We start from the raw sequence: 14,764 nt of genomic DNA on the forward strand, positions 1-14,764 counted from the left end.
ATGCAGGGGACACGGGTTCGTGCCCCGGTCCGGGAAGATCCCACATGCCGCGGAGCGGCTAGGCCCGTGAGCTATGGCCGCTGAGCCTGTGCGTCTGGAGCCTGTGCTCCGCAAAGGGAGAGGCCACAACAGTGAGAGGCCCGCATACCGTTAAAAAAAAAAAAAATGGGCAGAAGACCTATATAGACATTTCTCCAAAGAAGACATACAGACGGCCAATAGGCACATGATAAGATGCTTAACATCACTGATTATTAGAGCAATGCAAATCAAAACTATAATGAGGTATCACCTCACACCTGTCAGAATACCCATCATCAAAAACTCTACCACTAATAAATGCAGGAAAGGGTATGGAGGAAAGGGAACCCTCTTAAAGTGTTGGTGGGAATGTAAATTGGTGCAGCCACTGTGGAAAACAGTATGGAGGTTCCTTAAAAAACTAAAAATAGAGTTGCCATATAAGCCAGCAATCCCACTCCTGGGCATATATCTGAAGAAAACTCTAATATGAAAAGATACCTGCACCCCAATGTTCATTGCAGCACTATTTACAATAGCCAAGACATGGAAGCAACCTAAATGTCCATTGACAGATGAAGGGATAAAGAAGATATGGTGTATATATATATATATATATGAATTTTCTATATGAATATATATATGAATATTATATATAATATATGAAATTCATATATATGTGACTATTACTCAGCCATAAAAAAGAATGAAATAATGCCATCTGCAGCAACACGGATGGACCTAGAGACTGTCATACTGAGTGAAGTAAGTCAGACAAAGAGAAATATCACATGATATTGCTTATATGTGGAATCTAAAAAAAAAATGATACAAATGAACTTATTACCAAAAACAGAAACAGACTCACAGACCTAGAGAACAAACTTATGGTTACCAAGGGGTAAGGGTGGGAGTTAGGGAGTTTGGGATTGGCGTGTACACACTGCTATATTTAAAATGGATAACTGGGCTTCCCTGGTGGTGCAGTGGTTAAGAATCTGCCTGCCAGTGCAGGGGACACAGGGTCAAGCCCTGGCCCAGGAAGATCCCACATGCCGTGGAGCAACTAAGCCTGTGCACCACAACTACTGAGCCTGTGCTCTAGAGCCCATAAGCCACAACTACTGAGCCCACGAGTCACAACTACTGAAGCCCACGCACCTACAGCTCGTGCTCTGCAACAAGAGAAGCGACCCCAGTGAGAAGTCCACACTTCCCAACAAAGAGTAGCCCCCACTGGCCGCAACTAGAGAAAGCCCATGCACAGCAATGAAGACCCAACACAGCCAAAAATTAATTAATTAATTAATTAATTAATTAATTAAAAATAAAATAAAATGGATAACCAACAAGGACCTACTGTATAGCACAGGGAACTCTGTTCAATATTATGTAAAAATCTAATCGGGAAAAGAATTTGAAAAAGAATAGACACATGTACATGTATAACTGAATCAACTAAACAAAAAAAGAATGAAATCATGCCTTTTGCAGCAACGTGCTTGGACCTAGATATTATCATACTAAGTCAGACAGAGAAAGACAAATATCATATGATATCATTTATATGTGGAATCTAAAAAAATGATACAAATGAATTTATTTACAAAACAGAAACAGACTCACACACATAGAAAACAAATTTACGGTTACCAAAGGGGAAGGATAAATTAGGAATCTGGATTAGAAAAAAATAAATAATAAGGATGTCTCCCTCTCTGTACAAGGAAGAGAAGGACGACTATATCTCTACAAACTCTTATCTCAGTGGAGAAGGCAAGGACTTAGACCTGCATAACAGCCTTGTTACTTGTTACTGTGCATTTCCTCCCATAAGTGGTCTTTCCCCATTCCCCCCACCATCTTTCTTTTGTCATTACTGAAGATGGTATTTAAGGTAATGGTTTGGGCCATTTGGGGGAGTCACTCAGTTTTCCTGGGTATCTCCCATGTAAACAGGGGGTATACATGTTATTAAACTTCTGTTTATTTTTCTCCAGTTAATCTTTTATTAAGGTGGGAGGGGGTTTCAGCCAAGACCTAGAAGGGTAGAGGGAAAATTATTTTTCCTCTCCTGCACCCCAGTACCTCAGAATATGACTGTATTTGATGACGGGGTAATGAACGAGTTAAGTAAGGTAAACGAGGTCATATTGGTGGACCCTGCTCCAATATGACTAGTGTCCTTATAAGGAGAGATTAGACACCAACACTCACAGAAGAACACTCACAGAAGAACACGTGCAGAGGAAAACCCATGCAAAGACAGAGGGAGAAAACTGGCCATCTAAAGGCCAAGGAAAAAGGCCTCAGAAGAAATCAACCCTGCAGACATCTTGATCTTAGATGTCTAGCCTCCAGAATGTGAGAAAACACATTTCTTCTGTTTAAGCCACCCAGTCAGTGGTACTTGGTTATGGCAGCCCTAAACTAATTCAGGGAGCAACCCAGAGAAGGGACAGAAAAGTGAAACTGTCTAGGTATTCTAAAACTGAAAGAGTAAATTTGAATTGAGAATATGGTTTTCTTTCCGTCTTTTCCTTTAGCTAAAATTCTTTAAATTAAACAGTGATTATACTGCAGAGATACAGCATACTGTCTAAACATACAAAATAATAGCAAAGACTCTGTTATGATTATTTTCTTGATCTGATGTATTTTGTCTATGGGATTAAAGTTTTCCATATACTAAACATAGCAAATGTTTTTGAGTAAAATTTTAAAACCAAGGGAAGAAAATGAGTGGAAGCGAAAGCCCTGGACAGAGAACTACAAGTTTCAAAGAAAAAGTATAGAAATGTAATTTCTGAGTAGGCCTTTCAAGTACCATGCCCCAGACACTGTCAGTACAATTGTAGCTGGCAGTGTTAGGTTATCATTATTCTCATCATTGCTACTTCAGAATCTACCCTACATCTAGGGTCATGTCATTTATTAATTTAAGAGGTCAATGGAATACTGCAAAGAATAACTGTCCCAGCAGTTGGTATGGCTCCCAATTTTCTCTCTTACCTTGATTTGGGCTTAGCTTTTATCCATGATCTTTCGAATTAGGAGTTTAAAAATTGGGGTTATAAGGAGAAGGACTGGGAAAGTGGGCCCCAGAATGACTCTTCTCTTCGAAGAACCAAAAACTCAAAATTTGAGTCTCCTTTCTCATTATTCGCATTCCTCCCAAATCAACTAATAAGGAAGAAAGGGGGTGAGGAAGACATCTCCCACACAGCTGGTTATATATTGATAAATAAATCCAATTTTTCTCGCATGCCAGAATGTGACCACTGGGGATCTTCCCAGTAAAACATTAACCAACTCTGTCCTTATTGAAACAAGGCAATGAATAACAAGGGAGGACTTTAGCTCTAATCTGAAGCCATAAAACCAACTGTATGAGGCATGATAATTCAACAGGAAGGAGATTACTGACCCTTCACAGACTGGCAGCTCTTTAAATTAAGATGACTCCTAAGAGAAAAGGTGAGGTTTTTACAGATCAGGCAGCAGGCTGTCTCGTTAAAATTAAAGTTGAATATTAGTCCACTGAGTTTTTAAGAAAAACGAAGCAAAAATAAATAAGGAAGAAGAGAATTCTTAGAGTAGTACAGTGGAGTATCACAAAATCAGACAGACTTACGTATGAAGCTGAGCTCAATCACTCTTCAATTGTCAGACAATGGTAAATTAACATTTTTGGGCCTCTGTTCCCTCAGTGGATAACATCCACCTCTGAGAGAGATCATGAAGATAAAATAATACAACATATGTAAAGTGTCTAGTATAATGCCTGGCACATAGAAGATACAGTAAATATTATATTTTTATTTCTTCTCTCCTCCCTTTACTATGAATCTATTTATAGCATTGTCTGTTATCAACTAATATTTATTGAAAAATATGAAAGCAAGACACACTTTTAAGTTTGTCAAGGTGTTCTCCAAACTCTGCCTTAGGAGGTCAGAGTGACCTGACAAAGACTTCTAATAAATACACTTTCTTCTTCCCACTCCACCTTCCTCACTGTTTCTGTCTTTCCTATTTGCTATTGTAGTTTTCTAGAGTAGGCGAACTGGGTCATTCTAGTGGCTGGTAAGAAAGTATGGAAGAAAAAAGAAATGTTAGTGATAATATTTGAAACATTGATATTAATTTCACAAGACATATGCCTAATAGCTGAACATCAAAATGAAACATAAACTGAATGAAAGTATTTCTAGCTTATATATTTTTCTTCTATGGTGACTCCTAAAGAGACAATTTTATATGTATGTTGCCAGTCCCCAGTGCTGGGCCTTATAGACTGTAGGTAATTAGAAATTATTTCAAATGAAACCAAAATCGAGATCAGCAGGAATAAAGTGAATTAAAATAGATGTACTCCCAAATTTCAGGGGACCTATATTTTGATTTAGGCAAAGCATCTAACATAAGCTCAATGAACAAAGAATGACATGTTGAAAAATGCCAAAATGAAAAATGACTCGGGAAAAAATAAATACTAAAATTCCACCAAGTTTTCGGTCTCGTAGAAGATAAGGATAAATCTTACCACTGGAGTAGGAAATGAGGAAGAAAAGACTATGCAAGTACGAAGAATAAAAGAATGGAACTGGGAGACAGAAAAGTACAAGGCAGGGCAGCCTGTAACAGAAGGCAAAATGCATGGACATAAAAATGTCAACAAAGATGAGTTAGGTAGGAAAGAATCCACTGGGTAATTTGGAACTGGGGCTGGCAACAAACATAAGTGGAAGACTTTTTGAAGCTTACAGCAGTATGGTCACTATTCTGAGAGAAGAAACTATTATTGAGAAGGAGAAGGAGACATTAATCTCAGGAAGCTACTACGGTTGTGCCAGGGGTACCAGTCTGAAGATCAACAAGAATTCCTGACAGTCCATCATCTCTGGGCAATAAGGAAACAGAGTCATGACCTCAATAGAAATAGGAGAGTATCCAAGGATATGTTGGTCACTGTTTTACATGAAGTTGACTTCTAGGGATGGCTACATAATTTGCAGGGCCTAGTATAAAATGAAAATTTGTGGTGCTGGGAACAGGGAAGTTGATTTTGCCTTCCCCTGGGCCTGTAGCCCCAGGCCACAGCAGATTGGTGTACCCCAACATATTGCAATTTTCATTCTGTGCTGCACTTGGTACCTGGATGGGGAATGGGAAAGGCTCTGTTCTAGTCAAGGGCTGCTATGACAAATTACCACAGACTAAGTGGTTTAAAAAACAAATATGGGGTTCCCTGGTGGCGCAGTGGTTAAGAATCCACCTGCCAACGCACAGGTTCGATCCCTGGTCCGGGAAGATCCCACAGGCCACGGAGCAACTAAGCCCACACACCAGAACTACTGAGCCTGCACTCTAGAGCCCGCGAGCCACAACTACTGAAACCCACACACCACAACTACTGAGCCCACGTGCTGCAACTACTGAAGCCTGCGTGCCTGGAGACCGTGGCCCGCAACAAGAGAAGCCACCGCAATGAGAGGTCCGTGCACCACAACAAAGAGTAGCCCTCGCTCACCACAACTAGAGAAAGCCCATGCGCAGCAACCAAGACCCAAAACAGCCAAAAATAAAAATAAGTAAAAATAAAAGTTTAAAAAAAACATAAAGTACATACTAAAAATAACAACAACAACAAACATTTATTTTTTACAGTTCTGGAGGATGGAAGTCTGAGATCAGGAAGCCAGCAAGGTCAAGTTCTTGGTGAGTGCCCTCTTCCTAGTTTACAGAAGGCTGTCTTCCTGCTGCATCCTCACATGGTAGAAAAGAGAACTAGGTAGCTCCTGGTCTCTTCTTATTAAGAGTACTAATTCCATTCGTGAGGACTCCACCCTCATGACCTAATTACCTCCCAAAGGCCCCACCTTAAAATGCCATCACCTTAGGGCTTCAACGTAAGAATTTTGAGTAACACAAACATTCAGTCTGTTGCAGCCCCCCTGCCAAGTTGCCTGCAGAATACAGCAAGGCACTGCCAGCCTGGGACACAGGTGGTCATACCTTCAGCCCACTCTAATACACCAGGAAGCATTTGCCGAACCCCCACCTTCCCCATACCAATGCCCAAGTCCCCCACAGAAGCAGAGGGCAACAGAAGAATGCAGACATCTCCCACCAACAAGACCCAGAGGGCAGCAGTCTTGGTGAGGTAGGGTGGGAAGGCCAAATGTAGCCCAGAGCACCTACTGGCCAGGATCAGGAGGCCAAGTACCTATTTCAGGGGATGAGGAGGCAGAGAAAGGGGATCACACTTGAGTCAAGAATCCAAGGCTCCAAGGCTCAGAGCTCCTGGCCCGCTCTATCATTGCATTGAACTTCATTTACAAAATACAAATTCAAAAATAAAATGATTAAGCATTTTTAAACTGCAGTCATGGAGCATTAAACCCCAAGCACAAGATGCTCCTAAGCATGGGGCCCTGAGCAACTGCACTGGTCCTATACTATAAAGCCCAGCCCGCTCGTCACATTCTCCTTGGTGCAGGAACCAGATGCCTGATCATAATCCATTTTGTTTCTAACTCCTTCTAATGTAGAGTAATTATTTCAATCTCCATCCCCCCTTGCATTTATCCATTTCCATTCCCTAATAATGCATCTTTTTATCATTTGCCTTGATCCCTTTCAATTGTTTATGAAAAATCTGAAATATCTATAAAATTTTTAAAAGAGAAAACTCTTTTTATTTATATAGATACATAGATTTATTTATAAATATATAAATCCATGAGTAAACCTGTGAGGTAGCTACTATTAATTAAAGTAACTAAGCCATGCCCTGGCAAATGTCAATGCTTGGGTTTGAACCTAGGCTACTGACATCTGTCCCTGAGCCTTTAACCAGAATAGTAATAGCTAATCCTATTGAATACTTACCCTGTGTTAGGCAGAGTGCTTTCTTTGACCCTATGACAAAGAACACGGATTATTTTCTTCTTAAAATGAGTTCTTTTTCATCATTGTTATCATTATGAAATCGTACACTTACACAGTGATAGAATCACTCCAATTCTATCCGCTATCTTCATGGAATTCCTCAAAATGAGGTTTTGTTTTCTAATCAATTTTGATTTCATTCTTTCAAAAATATTATTTCTATCACTGCAGTGAGATTTTTGGCAGGAAGGAAGATGGAATGACATGCTCAAGTTATGGTCTTGAACCTCCAACTACTTGATTAATTTTAATGTTAATTGGCATAACACCTGGACTTAAATCAGTGCCCCTTTCCCATTCGAGTTTCATAGTTGCCACAAAATCCCTATCAAAATTTTCTGTTTCAGACAGGGAATGAGATCTAGTTATGACTGTGATTGAAATATTAGATTTAATTTATTACGTTGAAAAAACAGCTTGAAAGGTTGCACAGCGAAGAAAACCATCAACAAAATGAAAAGGCCTCCTACTGAATAGGAAAAGATATTTGCAAATGACATATCTAACAATGGGTTAATAACCAAGTTATACAAAGAACTCACAAAACTCAACATGAAAAAACCAACCTGATTAAGAAATGGGCAGAAGACCATAATAGACATTTCTCCAAAGAAGACCTACAGATGGCCAACAGGCACATGAAAAGGTGCTCAACATCACTAATCATCAGGGAAATGCAAATCAAAACCACAATGAGCTATCACCTCACACCTGTCAGAATACCCATCATCAAAAATACAACAAATAACAAGTGTTGGTGAGAATGTGGAGAAAAGGGAACCCCTGTGCACTGTTGATGGGAATATAAATTGGTGCAGCCATTATGGAAAACAGCATGAAGATCCCTAAAAAAATAAAAATAGAACTACCATATGATCCAACAATTCCACTCCTGGGTATTTATCCGAAGAAAACAAAAACACTAGTTTGAAAAGATATATCCACCCCTGTGTTCACTGCAGCATTATTTACAAAAGCCAAGATATGAAAGCAACCTAAGTGCCCAAGAATAGATGAATGAATAAAGAAAATGTGGGATATATATATAGATATAGATATATAGGAATACTACCCAGCCATAAAAAAAGAATGAGATTTTGTCGTTTGCCACAACATGGATGGACCTAGAGCGTATTATGCTGAGGGAAATAAGTCAGACAGCAAAAGATAAATACTGTATAATTTCACTTATATGTAGAATCTAAAAAACAAAACAGATGAACAAACATAAAATAGAAACAGAGTCACAGATACAGAGAACAAATACGTGGTTGCCAGAGGGGAGGGGGATATGGAAGGGAAAGAGATGCGTGAGGGAGATGAAGAGGTACAAACTTCTACTTGTAAAATAAATGAGTCACAGGTATGAAATGTAGAGTGTGGGTAATATAGTCAATAACTACGTAATATGTTTGTATGGTCACAGATTGTAACTAGACCTACTGTGGTGATCATTTTGAAATGTATAGAAATATTGAATGTGTTGTGTAGCAAGAACTAACACAGTATTGCAGGTCAAATATATTTCAAAAACAAACTCATAGAAAAAGAGATCAGCTTTGAGGTTACTTGGGGGGGGATGGGGGGAGGGAGAATTGGATGAAGGATGTCAAAAGGTACAAACTTCCAGTTATATGATAAAGAAGTTCTAGAGATGTAATGTACAACATGATAAATATAATTAACACTGTTGCACGTTATACCTGAAAGTTGTTAAGAGTAAATCCTAAGAGTTCTCATCACAAGAAAAAAAATTGTCTTTCTATTTCTTTAATTTTGTACCCACATGAGATTACAGATGTTCACCAAATTTACTGTGGTAATCATTTCATGATGTATGTAAGTCAAATCATCATGCTGTGCACCTTAAACTTACACACTGCTGCATGTCAATTAAATCTCAATAAAACTAGTAGAAGAGGAAGTACAGACAAACTCAAAAAACAACTGAAATGTCTCATTTTCTGAAACAGGCAAAGATGGAATGTGGCCAACAAAAGACAGTGACATAGGTTAAACTGACTTGGGGGGAAAATATCATCTTTATTGGGAATAAAAAATATTAGAATAAAGTAATTATTGCAAGAAGTGGAAGACATTTGATTGACTCTAGATACAGAGAGCTAAACAGAGAGGTGGGTTAAGAATAAATAATGGGGAAAAAAAGAATAAATCATGGAGAAATAGTGATTAAAACTCTGTATATGTGAGGGTACTTTAATATTTGATTACTGTTCAAAATGCCAGACACTGGTATAAAGCAGTTACAATTCGACAGACATTAATTAACAGCTTACATTTTCAAGGTGCCTCATTACTATAATTACTCACAACAGATCAGGAAAAAAAATTTTCTCACATCTTACAGTGAATCAGCATTAGAAACATAAATTTGAATCCTCAATTCTGTATTTAGTACCATGAACCATTTTGACCTCATCTTACTTGAATATATTTCCTTTTAAAAAAATCCAATATATTTATACTTTAGGTGCAGAGTTTATATTAATTTGAACATGATCCACATAATACAATTTAGTGTTATAGTTTCTAATGAATGGACTAATATAACATATGTGAAAGAACACACAGCTTAAATAATAAATTAATAGGCTAAAAATCAGCAAAATTCTTGAGAAGCCTGTCATTCACTGAGGTATTGTAAATCAATGAAATGACAAATATCAAGCTGTTAACATGAGAAAGTTAATGTCTTCTATTATATCACCATGGGAATTGGGCCTGTCAACTGTCAAGTGTCTGTGAATTCAGAAATTTTTTTTAAATTTAGAACACCTCAGAGTTGTGTGTGTGAGGGGCTGGTCTTGTGCTTTGTTTTGAGTCAAAAAGCATAGCATCCTACTATTTTTTTTTTTTTTTTTTTAATTTTTGGCTGTGTTGGGTCTTCATTGCTGCACGCGGGCTTTCTCTACTTGCGGCGAGCGAGGGCTACTCTCTGTTGCAGTGCGCCGGCTTCTCATTGCGGTGGTTTCTGTTGTTGCAGAGCACGGACTCTAGGCATATGGGCTTCAGTAGTTGCAGCACGCAGGCTCAGTAGTTGTGGCATGCAGGCTTCAGTAGTTGTGACTTGCAGGCTCTAGAGCACAGGCTCAGTAGCTGTGGTACATGGGCTTAGTTGCTCCTCAGCATGTGGGATCTTCATGGACCAGGGATCGAACCCGTGTCCCCTGCATTGGCAGGTGGATTCTTAACCACTGCACCACCAGGGAAGTCCCATCCTACTTTTTTAATAGGGAGTATTCCTTAATAATGAGTACAGAGTCTGGTCAGCATGTGATCTCCGACAAGAGATACCATGACTGGTAGAGAATAAAGCAAACAGCACTTCTCAGCACCTTCTACCCAAAACAGTTTGATCTCATTTTTTGTTTAAATTGCTAAAGCCATACTTTCATCTTTCTTTGATCACGTTCCCAGAAAATTCTGATGTATTTAAGCAAATAAATAATTTGTATCTGTTGTTTCAGAGGGGAGAGGAAATGCCAAAATTAGTCTTTTCTCTGGGTCAACATGTGCTCTGTGAAAACAGGATAAACAGAAAATGACCTGAACAAAATTGGAGGCTAGCCAATGGAAAAATTTTAAAAGTCTTCTCTTTGATATATCTGAACCCTTATTAAAGAGAAAAAAGAAGAACAAAAACTAAAAAGTAACTCGCCCTGCTTCTTCAATACCATGTTTCATCAGGAAGAGATGAATTCTTCAGTGATGAAAATGATGACCCCTCCCATGCCTGAAATATGGAAGTTTCTAAGAGATTCAAGATTTTCAGAAAACCCATTCTAATCTAGTACTGGAATGATAATTCAACCATAATTATACATTTTTAACTGTGTATACATCTCAGAAAGACCAATTACATAAAATTTGCCATTTTTGGAAGATTGCTTTAGAATAAGTTTAGATTTGCATTGGTCTAAACTTCACCATGATAGTATAATTTTCTTTGTATTTTTTCAGCTTGTTCCATGCCATGTATGTGGTTAAAATGATAGAGTTGTTTCTTTTAATATGGTAAAGTAGAAATTACACTTCCAATGATATAAGTCAAATTACTTTAAAGGGTTCTGGTCAGTAGTTAGAATTATTTTTTCTACCCAACAGCTACTATAATTTATTTTAGATGAACTTTCACGTGGTAAGGGAGAGGGGAAAATTCAGTAACAGCAGATAGTCCAAGTAGCATATACATCCACAATTAAAAATGATTCCAGATGATGTATTAGAATTTATCCTCTTTGTTTCACAAATGAGGAAAACTGAGGACCAGAGAGATTAAGAAGTGCAACTTAATGTCACATAGCTATTTTATTTAGTTGCGGAACTGAGACTAAAATTCAGTTTTGGTTGATAAGCTTTTCTACGATATCATACTGCACCCCCTTAATTTACAAAGATTAAAAATATATATTGGGCTTCCCTGGTGGCGCAGTGGTTGAGAGTCCGCCTGCCGATGCAGGGGACACGGGTTCGTGCCCCGGTCCGGGAAGATCCCACATGCCGCGGAGCGGCTGGGCCCGTGAGCCATGGCCGCTGAGCCTGTGCGTCCGGAGCCTGTGCTCCGCAACGGGAAAGGCCACAACAGTGAGAGGCCCGCGTACCATAAAAAAAAAATATATATATATATATATAAATGGATATGGTAAAAGAGATTCAAAGTAACTAAGAGCTTCTAAGAAAGAGGTAGATTAGCTTTGAAAAGGAAGATTTTTTTCCCCACTATATTTCTTATGAAGTCATGTTTTAGACTTTAGGTTGGGTAGCCTTTTCTTTTTTTCCTATAAAGGGTCATGATCAAATTGGTAGATATGTGCCATATAGAATGATTACGTCCTAAAAGTCCGATTCCTTTGCTTTTGTTCATGGAATGGCTGCTCACATTCTATTTTTTGTGGTATAACCCACTTTCCAAAGGATGTTAATGGCCATAAATAGATCAGTGAACCCATCATAATAAGTCATTACCAGGTTTTAAAAAAATACATCCCCAAAAGACTATAGAACCATAGACTAAGAATGTAGTTCTTAAAGAACTAGATATAAGAGCAGCAGATAAAAGACAAGTCATTCTTTGGGAACATTAAAGTGGCATTGTCACTGGCAGAGCTACTAGTTGATAGGTGACAACAAGTATTTAAGATAAAGTAAGATTCTGATGGAAATGAGATATTACCAGAGTCCAAATAAGTTGTTCAGTTACAGAAAAAGGGAGCTTACTAAGATTCTGAGCAAAAGAAATTCTTTGGATAAACAGTGGGCATCTGAAAGGCAGTTCACAGAAGAGAGCTCACAGAGAAATGGGGTAAGGATAAGAATATGGCTTGTGATGCCTGGTACACCTGCTTTCCTTTCTAGAACCTGTTTTAAATTTCACACTCGAGCGTCCTTGTTTCAGTTTTTACTTTCTGCAATGAGATTTTTGGAGAACAGGGCTCTAATAAGTAAATAAATAATGCAGTGGCTGCAATAGAGACAAAGATCAGCGTGGAGAATAGGAAGCCACGGATTCATCGGAGGAAAAGCTAAGAGGGTCAGAGACCCTTTCCCGCTTAGCAAGTCTATAGTTCAACTTCTGAAGCCAAGGGGAGATTTTATGAAATCGAGCAGAATTCAAACCATGAAGAAAAAGAGAATAATAGCAATAAAGCTATTTTATCTAGTTTGCCCTTATTGAAAACTCCAAAACTAAAGACACAATAGAAGTATAATGATGGATTTAATTCAGGAAATCTGTGTAAGAAAGAATATGGCAAATATGAAGATAACATCATAGAAAATTAAGTCCTGAAACAAAAATTTTCTCTCATGCACCTATAATCTGATGAAGAAAGTATAATTTTTAACCATCCACCAGTTTTTTTGTTTTATTTTCAACCACTGGTTTATGATAGAAATAAGCATTGAGGTGTCTTTGTTCTTCAGGTTTCATTTGAGCAGAGAACTGTGACTTTAATCCCCCTCCCATATGTCTTTAATATGTTAGTCAATAGAACTAAAATCAAAATTGCTTTAAATAACTGCCTGAACTGTCTGAAGCAGTGTTCACACACAAAGTGTTTAGCCAAAATGTAAATTAAGTCAATGTAATATCACCATTCTTTGAAATATCTTCTTTATGAGTCATAGTAGCCAAGTAGAAAAGCATTCGCAAATAAAAAATAAACACAGAAAAATAAAGGAACTTAAAAGGAAGATCATTTTTCCCTGAAATGAATTTATTTCACAATATTTAAAATAATAGAAAGCAGTAGCTCCCAACACACACACACAAAAACTTTCATTACATAAAAAAATATAGTGTTCAATAATATAAAAATAAACACAAGAAATCACTTATAGGAACAATAAAATTAGATATAAAATGACAAAAAAAATTAAATCAACAGTATGAGAAAAACAAACCAAGACTTAGGAGGAGAAAACTAAATGGAGTCAAAAAATGAGAAGGAAGATATCCAGCATGGAGAGGAGAGAAAACAGATATGCAAACTGCAAATAATACATTTCCTTAGAGAAGTTACAAGAGTAAATAATTCAGATGTGATAGCCAAAGACATAGATAGAAACATTCCAGATTAGAACAAAATAAAGAAACTGAATTTTTGCCTAGGCAAATTTAGAAACAGAAGTCAACAACGAGAAATATCCCAATGAAAATTTAAATTTCAAGGATAAGGAAGTAATTCAAGAAGCATCCTTGAAGAAAAATAATTAAAATATTGCTAGCCTCAGTCTTCTCCTCTGCAAAAATAAGTTCTGGAATGTAATTATATGTACAGAACCTTCAATTTCAAAATGAGTATTTTACTGATTAATTTTATGCTAGTTAAACTGCCCCTTACCTCAAAAAGGCAACTGGAAGACATTCTGAAATCTGAAAGATTCAGGATATTTATCACCCAATTATTTTTCTGGAGAAAGCATAATATTTTAGTATAACTATGTTCTATACAATATTTGGGACATACTTATGCTAAAGTAAATTCACTGTTTATCTGAAATTCAAATGTGACTGAGTATCCTGCATTTAATCTGGCAACCCAGATTATGCATAAGTGAATTAGATTGGAAAAAGGAACCAAATTGGTTATACTAAAGAATTTTTAAATAGCTATGAATTTAGGCTACTCTGTAGAAACCATCATGTTGAAGCCACCATGGTGGTACCAAGCAGTGACCTCCTCTTAAATAATTCCAAGACGTATAAATCCTCTCTATGGTTCTATTCTATCTGGAACTTCTGAGCACAAAGTTTTTCTGACACATCCAGGGACTGATTGAAACTTACTCTATGTCATAATCAGATATTTGAAGCCATGTTTGTAATTTGTTTTACTATCTATGGGACTCGAGCTGTGTCAATGCTTCATTTCAGACAAAATTCCTGAAAGAATCTACTGCTTTATCCAGCACAAGAGTCATCTTTACTCTAGCAGTCTGAAGTAGAGCCTATACCCTCTTTATTCCTGAGGTCTTAATGTCTAGCTGACAATTGAACTGATTCTGCCTCACCCGACTATAACCCCTTTCTCAAAGGACTGAAGTTTTTCGCATCTTTCTGTTTCCTGACAACTCCCTCTCCCTAAGCTTGAACTCCCTTTGTTCCCAGCACGCACCGAAACACATTATCCCCTCTGGGTGGAACAACTGCTAGACTATAGAAATAAACAAATACAAACTCCAACCAACAACTCAATTACTGCATAGCTCACTATAGAATCCATATCATAACAAACAGCATCAAGCATAATGGCAGCTATGAATGTGC

Source organism: Physeter macrocephalus, chromosome 8 (genome assembly GCF_002837175.3).
Source record: "Physeter macrocephalus isolate SW-GA chromosome 8, ASM283717v5, whole genome shotgun sequence".
Lineage (NCBI taxonomy): Eukaryota > Metazoa > Chordata > Mammalia > Artiodactyla > Physeteridae > Physeter > Physeter macrocephalus.